General features: G+C 37.9%; 1 long non-coding RNA gene across 1 annotated transcript; it reads right to left on the bottom strand.

Moving 5' to 3' along the window:
• Positions 1 to 573: 573 nt before the first annotated feature.
• Positions 574 to 1091, bottom strand: LOC107967195 (uncharacterized). Its single transcript, XR_008538126.2, has 2 exons — positions 1013 to 1091; positions 574 to 682 (listed from the first exon to the last, which is right to left on the bottom strand). It is a non-coding gene; the product is annotated as an uncharacterized LOC107967195 (long non-coding RNA).
• Positions 1092 to 11646: the final 10555 nt, after the last annotated feature.

The raw sequence follows: 11646 nt of genomic DNA, 5'->3' as shown, positions 1-11646 counted from the left end.
AATGCTGGTTGTTATTTAAAGGAGACAGGGGGGAAGAGGGGGATTGGAATAACAAACAACAGAGCCATTTGCTGCATAACAAATTACCAAAAATTAACGGCTTAGAACTTAAAACAGCTCCCATAGACCAGGAGTCCAGGTTCCGTGTCTTGCAGACTATAATCAGGGAGGGTCTAGCGTCCTATCTGAGGCTCAGAGGGGCGGGGGCGGGGTGGGGTGCGGGTGGTGGTGGTCGTCTTCCAAGCACACGTGGTTGTTAGAATTGATTTCCTTGCAGCTGTAGAACTCAAGCATCTTGCCTCTTCAAGGCTAACAGGAAAGAGTGAGTCTCTGACTCTAGGCTTACTTCTTACTTGACATTCTCCAAGAACTCACCTGATTAGGTCAGGCCCACCCAGGATTATCTCCCTTTTCATTAACTTCACCTCAACTGCAGGATTTCTTCACCTTTACTATATTCTACTTTTCAGAAGCAAGTTATACATCCCTCCCACAACTGAAGGGGAGAGGATGACACAAAGATGTGGATACCAGGCAAAGAAATCATAGAGGCCATTTAAAAATTCTACCTACTACATCCTCCGTTTGCTGAGCTCCATGTGTGTGTTGCAGGACTTTCTCCTTAGTTCAGCTAAAGACGGGGTCCTTGTCAAACATCCATGAAATATTAGGCTTGCAGACACTTTGAAGGGTGAGAAAAATGGTATTTATTGGGCGAAAAGGAAAAAAAAAAAAAAGGAAAAACAGAGACTCTCCGGAAAGCCAGAGTCCTGCTAGTGCACTTCCTGCCTGGCGAACTGAATCCCAGGTTCTACCCAGGAAGAGGGCGGCAGGCTCCTCCCCACTGCAAACCACGAGAACCTCCCAAGGCTCCACCCCAGCGTGCATTCCTCCCAGTGTGCAGGTCAGGGAGGCTCTGCCAGGGAGCACTTCCTACCTGGCTGTCTCATGTGGTGTGTGTGTGTGTGTGTGTGTGTGTGTGTGTAACAGAAATCAACTTGTTCCGACTCACCTTAGCAAAATCAGGGGGATTGGTTTTAAGGAAACGATGTCTTGTGGACCCAGAATACAAATGCAGCCTGACCTGTGGAAGGACAAGAGTTAGGGTGAGGAAAGCCATAGGGAAACTTGCATCCTTATGGCTTCATCATTCTCTCTCTCTGTGAACCAACTTTATCTGCTCTCCAATTTGTGCTTTACAGTTCCAGCCATGGTTCCAACAACCATGCTATCTCATCCCATTGTCTCTGGTAGAATCAGTATCTCTCTCTTTCTCTCCTCCATTCCCAGTTCTAAATTCTTAGAGAAGGAATCTTGGGTGGGCTGCTCATCTGTATTGTAGTTGTCTGTGGCCAGAGAGGACAGGATGCATGTTACAAGCATGGCTGCTGGGAATCCACCCATGGTGATCATGTAGAGAAGGGAGGATGGGGTCAGTTCCAGGAGAAAGAGGCTGAGGTCCCAAGAGATGTCCACTGCATGGTGTCAGGCTTTGTCATTAGTGGCCAGTATGTGCATATGCCACATCATCTGGTGCACAACTGAGCAGCAAGGCCTTTTGCTGGTGGAGGGGGTGGAATGAGACATGTTTAACAGTGTTCCACAGTTAGTACCATGTGCTGCATAAACCAGGGACTTGTTTCCAGCCGGAAGTGATGCTTCCTGTCAAAATCAGTTTACAGCTATGTTCCCATCACCCCAGCACTTACAAGAAGGCTGATCCCACAGAAAGAATTCAGCAGCTGCAGAGAATGAGGATATAGACACACGGGGCCCAATTTAGAGACACAGCCCTGCCGCATCTCATAAACCTTTTTTAGAAATGGCTGAGAAAGAGCTGCTTTGAGCAAGAAGTGAAAGTAAAGAAGGATTGGGTAATCAAAAGCCCGGAAGAAGGAAGGGAATCTTCCAGCACAGAGTGTAATGCTCATGTTTTGCTAAGAAGAAAGTGAGACACACAAAAGGCTCCAGACAGGGCAAGTTATTAGACCTCAGACATGCTGCTTAAGAGCTCTTACCAATTCTTACTTATGAGGAACTGGCTTCCAGATCTCTCGTGTGTCTTATAGTTGTTTTATACAAGTGTGTACAGGGAGGTATAAACTGGATGTGATTCTCACCCCAGGATGTGGGTGCTTACCAACCAGTCCTTCTGCGGTCTTCACATAGTTCAAAGCCAAAGGAGCATTTCCAACGCTGACATATTTGTGGAATCTTCAAGGGAAAGGAAAAGGCCAACCCAAGGCAAAGTGTTATTTGCTCACATCACTTAAGGAATTTTTTCAAAATTCTAGAGATTAACAGGTAAGTCTATAAAATTCAAAAGGAACTACTATATTAAAGTAGGGTTGTCATCACTTCTCCTTGCAGTTATTGTCTCCCTGTCCCCTGGCTCCAAGTGCATTGCATCATGAAAGGAAACTGTCACTCTTTCAGCATTGGCTGTTCTGACTTGATATTGTACTGCATGGTGAATTGATGCTGTTGGGGAGACAGGCATGTGGAGCATTTTAAGCCACGAAGGAAGGAATGTGAACTAAATCCACAACTCACCTCTTAGGAACAACTGCCTGAGGATAGGGTTCTTTCAGAAAACATAAGCTCTGGTGACAAATTCACTCAACTGATTGCTGCACCTTGTTTTAGAAAATGCTTCTAGAGGTAGCAAAATAATTCACATGAGTATTTATGAAGATGCACTTCATCCTTGATTTGGGAAGAGGTGAGAGAGACGATGTCCACCTACCACGGTTCACCCATGCAAACTTTCTTGTACTCCTACTGTGTCATCCAGTCACTGAGCAAAGTCCTGAGCACACTTCATTAAACACAGTACCTGCTTTTGAAGAATTCACAGTCTCACAGAAGAGAAGTATGTGTAAACTGATGGTTAAAATACATCACAGTGTTAGGTGTTGCAGAGGGGAATGGGCAAAGCATTATTAGATCATAGAAGGAGTGACTAGGCATGCAGCTCCTTCCAGACTCAGCTTGGGAATCCTCCCAGTCCGACGGCTGTGCTCTACCACTCTCTGCTCACTTTCCACATGACATTGGTACTTTGTGCTCCTCTGTCTCTCTCCCCAACAAGTCTTCAAGCCAGGGTTTCTCAGCTTTGGCATTATTGACATTTTGGGCCAAATTTTTGATGGTAGGGAGGGGGAGCCGTCTTGTGCGTTGTAGAATGTTTAGCATCATCCCTGCCCTCTACCCAGGATCCCTGCCCTCTGTCTGCCAGTAATACACACACACACATACACACATATGACCCAGACACAACACACACATGAACACAGACACACACATACCCCCCACACTATTAATGGCAATACAAAGTCTCTGCCAAATGTCCCCTAGGCAGCAAAATCGCCCCAGTTGAGAGTCCCTGCTTTAAGCTGTTCCAGGGCAGCAATGACATTTTCTTCATCTCTGAATCCCTGGTGCCCAGGACATTTCTGTCACTGAACCAAACAGAATATGGCTTGGAGGGATGAAGGAAGCCTTAAATAAGAGAACTATCTGATTCGAAGTATAAAGAGGAATCATCTAGGTCAGCACTCTTCTATAGAACTTTCTGTGATGATGGAAATGTTCTATGTCTTCACTTTCCAATACAGTGGCCGCTACCTGTGGCCTTTGAGTACTTGAAATGTATGACTGAGGAACTGGATTGATTTCAATTACTTTAAATGTAGCCTTCAAAGGCCACATGTGATTAGAGCCTCCATCTTAGATAGCACAGCTCAAGCACTGAGTGGCCTGGCCCAGGGTAAGCACTACTCATCAAATGCAAGTTTGGGTTTCAATAGATTCCCAGATGATTCAAATACATATTCATACTTCCAGTTTTTCTGACCATTATCCAAGCCTAAAGCAATATATTTTGGAATAAATTGAACATTCCCATGCTTCATTCTAAAGAGATAATAAAAGAGGCTGATCCCACCTATTGTAAAGCAACCAGGGATGCCATTATTGAGGGGCTTGAAGATAGATGCTGATGAAATTCTTAGAATCACCCCATTTATTTAAAAGCAGCCCATCTGACTATCTAAGCTTCCATGCATTTATCTAAATAATGGATATTGAGGGCCTACCAGGTGCTATTGTTCGATGAGATCACAAAGATATGCAAAACAGCCAGAGAGAAAAATGTAGAAAAAACTATGCTGCACTGTTAGAAGGGCAGGAATGGAGTTGTGTGTGTGGTACAGGGAGGATACAGGGAAGGGAGATTCTAAGTGCCTGAGATGGACAGAGAAGTTTTGACAGCAGAGCTGACACTGAGCTGAGCTTTAAGTGAGAATTAGCTGAGTCAGTTCCCTAAACTTATCTGAACAGCCACCAGACACACACACACACACAAAAATCACCTAGGGACTTGTTAAAAAATAAATTCTCAAGTTTCTTCCCTGGAAATTCTTAGTATAGAACTCAGTTTTAGCAAACATCTCGGGCAAATATAGGAAGTGAGTGTTAGGAGAATGGGGCCCATAATTACCATGTGCTGATAGAAACGGTGCCAAGGTCTTGATAATGTTTCTGATAGCTAAAACTATCAGTATATCACATTTGACATATATTAGAAGGCAGGAATTTGAAAAATAAAAGAATGAAAGAGAAACGAAAGCTACCCATACTTCCACCATGTAGACCTAATCATTGATATTTTTGATAAATATTCTGCTTGTCTTTTTGTGTACACTCACACACACTCACATGAAACTGGAAGAATACTATACCTATTCCGTTTTTTACATACTTTTTTATCTTACAATAATTTTAGATTTAAAGAAAAGTTGCCAAGATAGGACAAAGTGTTCACATATACCCTACACCCAGTTTTCCCTATTATTGTCTTACATTAGTACACTGCCTTTGTAACAGTTAATGTACTAATATTTATATGTTACTGTTATCAAAAATCCATACCTCATTCAGATTTCCTTAATTATTATTCATTGCTCTTTTTCTATTCCAAGATCGGATCCAAGATATATTATATTTAATTATCATGTCTCCTTAGGCCTATCTTGGCTGTGACAGTTTCTCAGTCTTTTCTTGTTTTTCTTGACCTCGACAGGTGTTTTGTAGACTTTCCTTAAACTGATATTTTTCTGATATTTTTCTCATGGTTAGATTGGAGTTGTCTGCTTTTGTTTTAATTATAATTTTAAGTTTGGTAAACTTTTAAATTACAGAAAAAAAAATAAGACAAGGATGCAAATATCATCAACCCATAATTGACAGTTGTTATCATTTTTGTATTTGTTTCATTTTTTAAGAAAACTAATAGAATTATAGTCAAATTCCCTTTATTGAGCATCCTTACCTATAATTCACAACGCTCCCTGCCTCATAGATGTAACCACTGTCATGAATTTAGTGTGCAATCTTCCATTTCCACTTTTTCCTTTTGTATGTATGTACACACACACCTATAAAACCAGGGAAATATGTGGTATTTACATGTATGTTAATTCTTGTCTATGAATGACATTGTAATCACATCAGACCAACTGGTTCAACTTTTATGTGACAAAGTTGTGAGTTGTTTTTCAGTTGCCATGGACCCCCAGGTTAAAGGGCACATAATCTGAGCATGCCCAGATGAACCAAATGTGCAACCACAAGGGGAACCTAAGTGCTGGGATGAAGGAGCAGGACTGAATTAAGAAGCAGCAGACACAGCATGGCAGGATCCAGCCAGAGCATGCGTCCTGGCCTCACCTCAATGCCAGATCCAATCAGATCATGCCTTATTACCCATTTTAAAATCTGACCCACCCCCAGCTCAGGGAGACATTTGAGCATTTCCTCCTCTCATGTGGCCAGTGGACTTGCGATAAACCTTTCTCACAGCAAAAACCCAGTGCTTCGGTGTTGGCTTTCCACTGCACGTGGGCAAACAGACCCCATTTGGTTTCAGTGACAGCATGATGTACCCATCATTCTTTAACTTGATTTTTTTTCACTTAACCTTTTTTTTTTTTGATAACTATTCATGTAGATGTACATAGTCTGAGCCAGTTCATTTCTTTTCATTGCTATATCGTATTCTGTAGTATGCCTACAGTATAGTTTATCCATTTTCTTCTTATAGACAGGTGCAAGAAATTCTCTGAAGTATAAACCTCAAGGTAGAATTGCTGATTTGTAGGATATGGGCTTCCAGATATGATTGAACCGATTCATGCTCCTAGCAGCAATGTTTAAGAGTTTGTTTCTCTGCATTCTCAACAACAGTTATTACTGACAGATAGTTTAATTTTTTCCGAATGTATAAGAGTGAAATTAAATCTCATTGGTATTTTATTTTTAATTTTCCTTATTACTACTGGTGAAGTTGAGTATCATCTTAGATATTTGTTAGTGAATTGCTCTTGGGCCCTTTTTTCTACTGGGTGTTTTTGTCTGTTTTTCTTACTAACTTAAACTTTTTTTGTTTTTTGTTTTTGCATATTTGGGTTAATCATCCTTTTCTTGTTGTGTATGTTACACATATACTGTTTTAGCCTACAGTTTGTCTTTTAGCATTACTACTGTCTCATTTGTCATTCAGAAGTTTACATTTTGACAAAGTCATCAGTCTTTTCCTGTATAATTTATACTTTTTTCTATATTGCTTAAGAAATTTTCCCCTACTTTAATATCTTAAAGATATTCCCTACATTTTCTTCTAGTTGTTGCAATTCTTTTTCATGTTTAAGTCTTTAAGCTACGTGAAGTCTCTTTTTGTTTTTCATGTGAGCTAGGGGTCTAATTTTCTTTCTATATGAAGCCTAGCTATCCCAGTATCTTTTATTAAGTACTTCATCCTTTCAACTGTAACGCCAATTCTACTAAATGACAGATTCATATATGCAGCAATTTGTTTCTGGGATTTTAATCTGTTCACCTGAGCTTTTATCTATGACTCAGCCAAAACCACAGTTTTACTTAATTAGCTTCATAATAAACTCTGATACCCGGTAGAATAAGCAACCCTTTCTTGTTATTCTTTTTCAGAGATGTATCAGATATTTTTGGACTTTTGTTCTGCCACATAAATTTTAAAATGTTTATAAAGTTTTATGGGAAACCATGTTAGGATTTATATTGGAATCACATTGAAATTATAGATGCATTTGGGGGAGGATTGCCATCTTTACCATATTGAATCTTCCTATTCATGAGCAGTTTACCTGTCCACTTATTAAGACCTTCTTATGTGTTCTTCAAGTTTTGAAATTTTCTCAGCAAAAAAAGGTTTACGAATGTTTTGTCTTATTTACGCTTAGGCTTCCAATCACTTTTATTGCTAAATTAGTTTTTTTTCAAGTTTTGTGTAAATACTGGGTTGTTAGGAATGCTATTGATTTTTGAAAGTAGTTTTATATGATTTAACTGTTGAATAATTTTATTAGTTCTGAAGGTTCTCTTAGGTTTTATAGACACCATACCATGAAGACATAATGATAATTTTCTCTCCTTTTTAATTGCTATATCTCCATTGCTTTATTGGCTAGAACCTCTAGCATAGTATTGATAATAGCTGTGATAAAGGATATCTTTGACTTGTTTCTGACTTTCTGGGAAAATCTTTTAAACACTTAGTTGATGATATATAATAAAATTTATTATATAATGTAGGTTTTTGTGAGATGTCTTTTTTTATGCCAAAGATAATCAAGTATCCTATTATTTATACTTTGTTAGAAACTGTCTTTTTACCTCACAAATGAGCACTAAACTTTTCTGAATTCTTGGTCTGTATCTGTTACAGTAGTTATACGGATTGCCTCTTAATCTGCTATGTGGCAAATTACATTGATACATTTTCTAAAGTTAAATCTGTGCATTCCTGGAATAAACCATGCTTAGTCTTATTTAAAACCTATTTTTCTATGCTGCTAAATGGAATTTCCTAATGTTTTACTTAGATTTTTTTTATATCAATGTTTACAAGTGAGTTGGCATGTCGTTTTCTTTTTTATACTGTCTTTACTGGTTTTGGGATTAAATTATATTGTCTCATAAAATAAGTTGAATGGCTTTGTCTTTGTCTATTATCTGGAACAGCTTGTATAACATGGGAATGATCAGTTCTTTGACTATAGTAAAACAGTTGCAAATCTCTCTGGCTCTGTTTTCTTTTGAGGGAGGTCATTGTTGACTACTGATGTAATCTCTTGTTATTTTGTTATTACCATATTTGCAATAGGATACACCTATACCATGTCAGGCTTCCTTCTAATTAAGCATTTCTACAATTACTACTAATCTAATCAATACAACAGTCTTATAAGCTAGGTAAAATTATTATTACTATTTTACATCTGAGGAAACTGAGGCAAAGAAGCAGAGCCAAAACTGAACCCAGGCAGTAAGAGTTCTGGTTGTAGAATCTATGCTATTAACTACCACACTATAGTAAGTTTTTCTATTTTTTCTTGGGCAAATTTTGTTAATTTACATATTCCTAGAAAATTATACCTTCATTTAAAATTTTTAAAATTATTGGCATAAGGGTGTCGTAGTATTCACATGATATTTTGAAGTCTTTACTACACCTTTTTTAAATTCCTAACATTGTTTTATTTGTGCCTTCTCTTTTTCAATTCATGAATCTTGCTAAAAACCCTTCTGAGTTTTTACCCTCAGAAAACTAGATTTTAGTTATAAGATGCCTAGGATTTGCTATAAAATAAAGTAAGAAGAGTGCTGGGAGTATATATGAAGGAAGATTGTCCATAGTATGGTAATTACTGAAACAGTGTAAATTGGGTTCATTGTACTATTCTCTACTTTTATCCGTATTTGAAAATTTCCACAATAAAAACTAAACAAAAAAAATCAGATTTTGTTCTTTTTCCCATAATTTCTATTGGGTTTTAAAATTCATGTTATTTTTCACTGATATATTATATTATTGTTATTTCCTTTTTTTCCCCTTGGGTTTTTCCCTATTGCTCTGTAGCATCTTTTAGTTAGTTGTTTGGTTAAATAAATTTCAGTCTTCTTTTGTTTTCTAGTATGCACATTGAACACTGCAAATTTCCTTGTAAATATCAGTTTAACTTTACCCTACAAGTTTTTTATTATTTAATCTTCTTTTATCATTTCAAACATTTTCAGTGTGATTTATTTTAAGCCATAAACTGTTTCCCTCAATGTGTCTATATAGTATCAATTATTTGGAATTTGTGGAGAATTGCTTTGTGTCTCTTAAATCATGTTTGCTAACAGCTTTTTCAAATCTATATAATTTCTAATAATCATGTCTTTTTGGCCAATTTTTAAGAGATACATATTAAAGTCTCCCTGTTTACTTGTGGATTAAAAAAGTTGGTAAGTTTCTCTTTGTAATTCTTGCAGTTTTACTTTTGTGTTTCAAAGCTATAGTTAAAACATATGCAATAATTCATGATTGCTATATCTTCTGGGGCTTTGTTTTTGCTACTTTTATAAATATATAATGTCCTTACTTTCACCCTTAAATTCAATTTCATTTGATATTGCTATCCCAGCTTTATTTTAGCTATTTATTCAAAGTACAGTCATCCCTGGAATATGTGGGGAATTGGCTCCAGGACCCCCACATATTCTGAAATCCAAGCATACTCAAGTTTCACAGTTGGCCCTGCAGAATCTGTGAATACAAAAAGTTGGCCCTCTGTATACATAGGTTTCACATCCTGAGAATACTGTATCTTCAGTCTGCGTTTGTTTGAAAAAAATTGCATATAAGTGGATCCATACAGCTCAAAAAAGTTGTTTCATGCTCAACTGTATATCTTTTCCTATTTTTTTACTTATAACCTTTCTATGTTTTTCATTTTAGATGAGTCTCTTATATACAATATATAGATTTTTAGATCCACTTTCACAGTCTCCAATAAGTAAAATTAATATTTTACATTTATTAACATTGATTATATTTGTAAGTGTATATATGTCATCTTATTTGGTATTTTATATTTATCATATTCTTTTTTCTTTGCTCCTCCTCTTCTCTTTTCCTCTATTGAATTGATAGTATCCCAGTAAATCAAATAAGCAGTCCATTAGCCTGAGGCTGTCTGTGTACTTCGAGTTCCTGTGTAAGAAACCACAACCTAACTACAGTTGACTCTCGAGCAGCAAGGGTTTGAACTGAGTGGGTCCACTTAAACATGGATTTTCTTCCACTTCCGCCACCCCTGAAAAAACAGCACCAACCCCTCCTCTTCCTTCCTTCTCAGCCTACTCAGCATGAAGATGACAAGGATAAAGAACTTATAATGACCCACTTCCACTTTATGAACAGTAACCGTATTTTTCTCTTCCTTATGATTTTCTTAATAACATTTTATCTTCTCTAGTTTATTTTAAGAATACAGTATATAGTACGTATAGCAAACAACATACGAGTTAACAGACTTTGTTATTCATAAGGCTTCTGGTCAAGAGTAGGCTGTTAACTTTTGGGGGAGTCAAAATTTATATGGGAACTTTCAGTTGTGTGAGAGGCTGAAGCTCCAAACCCCACATTTTTCAAGGGTCAACGATATATTTTTGTAATAAATATAGCAGAGTTTCAGCCAATCATAAGCAGCTGAGCTTCAGCCAATCACAGCTAATCATGAATCAGTTCATGCCAGATAAGGCAAAAGCCTAGCTGATCAGGTGATTTCTCAACTTTGCTTCATATTTGGCCTATAAAAGCTGGCCGCTCAACTGCTGAGTAGAGCTCTGTGAATCTCTTCTGGTTCTGAGTGCTGCCAGATGCATTCTTTGTTCAAACAAACTTTGTTAAATTTAATTTGTCTAAAGTTATTCTTTCAACAATCCTTATCCTCTTTATTTTCCTTCCACTGAATTCAAAGTTATAGATGGTGCCTTAATTCTTTTAGAAAATAATCACATACATATTTAACTTTACTATATTCTAATCAAATGTAAAGTTAGAATCTCTAATCTCCTTTCTAACAACATAAAGACTTGAGCTCACTTTAGCTTCCCTCTAAATGCTATCATCTTGCTTGTGTTATGTGCTTGTATTGCCCATGCTGATTTCTAAATTTTATTAACATGAAAAAAAATTTTTTTTTTTTTTTTTTTTTGAGACGGAGTCCCACTCTGTCACCCAGGCTGGAGTGCAATGGCGCGATCTCGGCTCACTGCAACCTCTGCCTCCCGGGTTCATGCCATTCTCCTGCCTCAGCCTCCCGAGTAGCTGGGACTACAGGCATCCACCACCACACCTGGCTAATTTTTTGTATTTTTAGTAGAGACAGGGTTTCACCATGTTAGCCAGGATGGTCTCAATCTCCTGACCTCATGATCCGCCCGCCTTGGCCTCCCAAAGTGCTGGGATTACAGGCGGGAGCCACCGTGCCTGGCCTGAAAAAATATTTTTTAAACAGCCAATACAATTTACATTTGCCCCATATTTAGTGGTTTCTATGCTCACCCATCCTTTATTCAATGGGTTTATTTTTTGTTCTGCTGAGGTACATTCTTTAGTAGTTCTTTCAGCAAGGGCTGTGGGCAGTAAACTCTTATTATATTTGAATTTTTAAATATATCACTCACTTGACCAGGTGTGATGGCTCACACCTGTAATCCTAGCACTTTGGGAGGCCAAGGCAAGTGGATCACGAGGTCAGGAAATCGAGACCATCC

The sequence above is a fragment of the Pan troglodytes genome, chromosome 9, assembly GCF_028858775.2.
Source record: "Pan troglodytes isolate AG18354 chromosome 9, NHGRI_mPanTro3-v2.0_pri, whole genome shotgun sequence".
Lineage (NCBI taxonomy): Eukaryota > Metazoa > Chordata > Mammalia > Primates > Hominidae > Pan > Pan troglodytes.
Note: the sequence above shows the minus strand (reverse complement) of the source record. Positions and strands in the feature narration are given on the sequence as shown.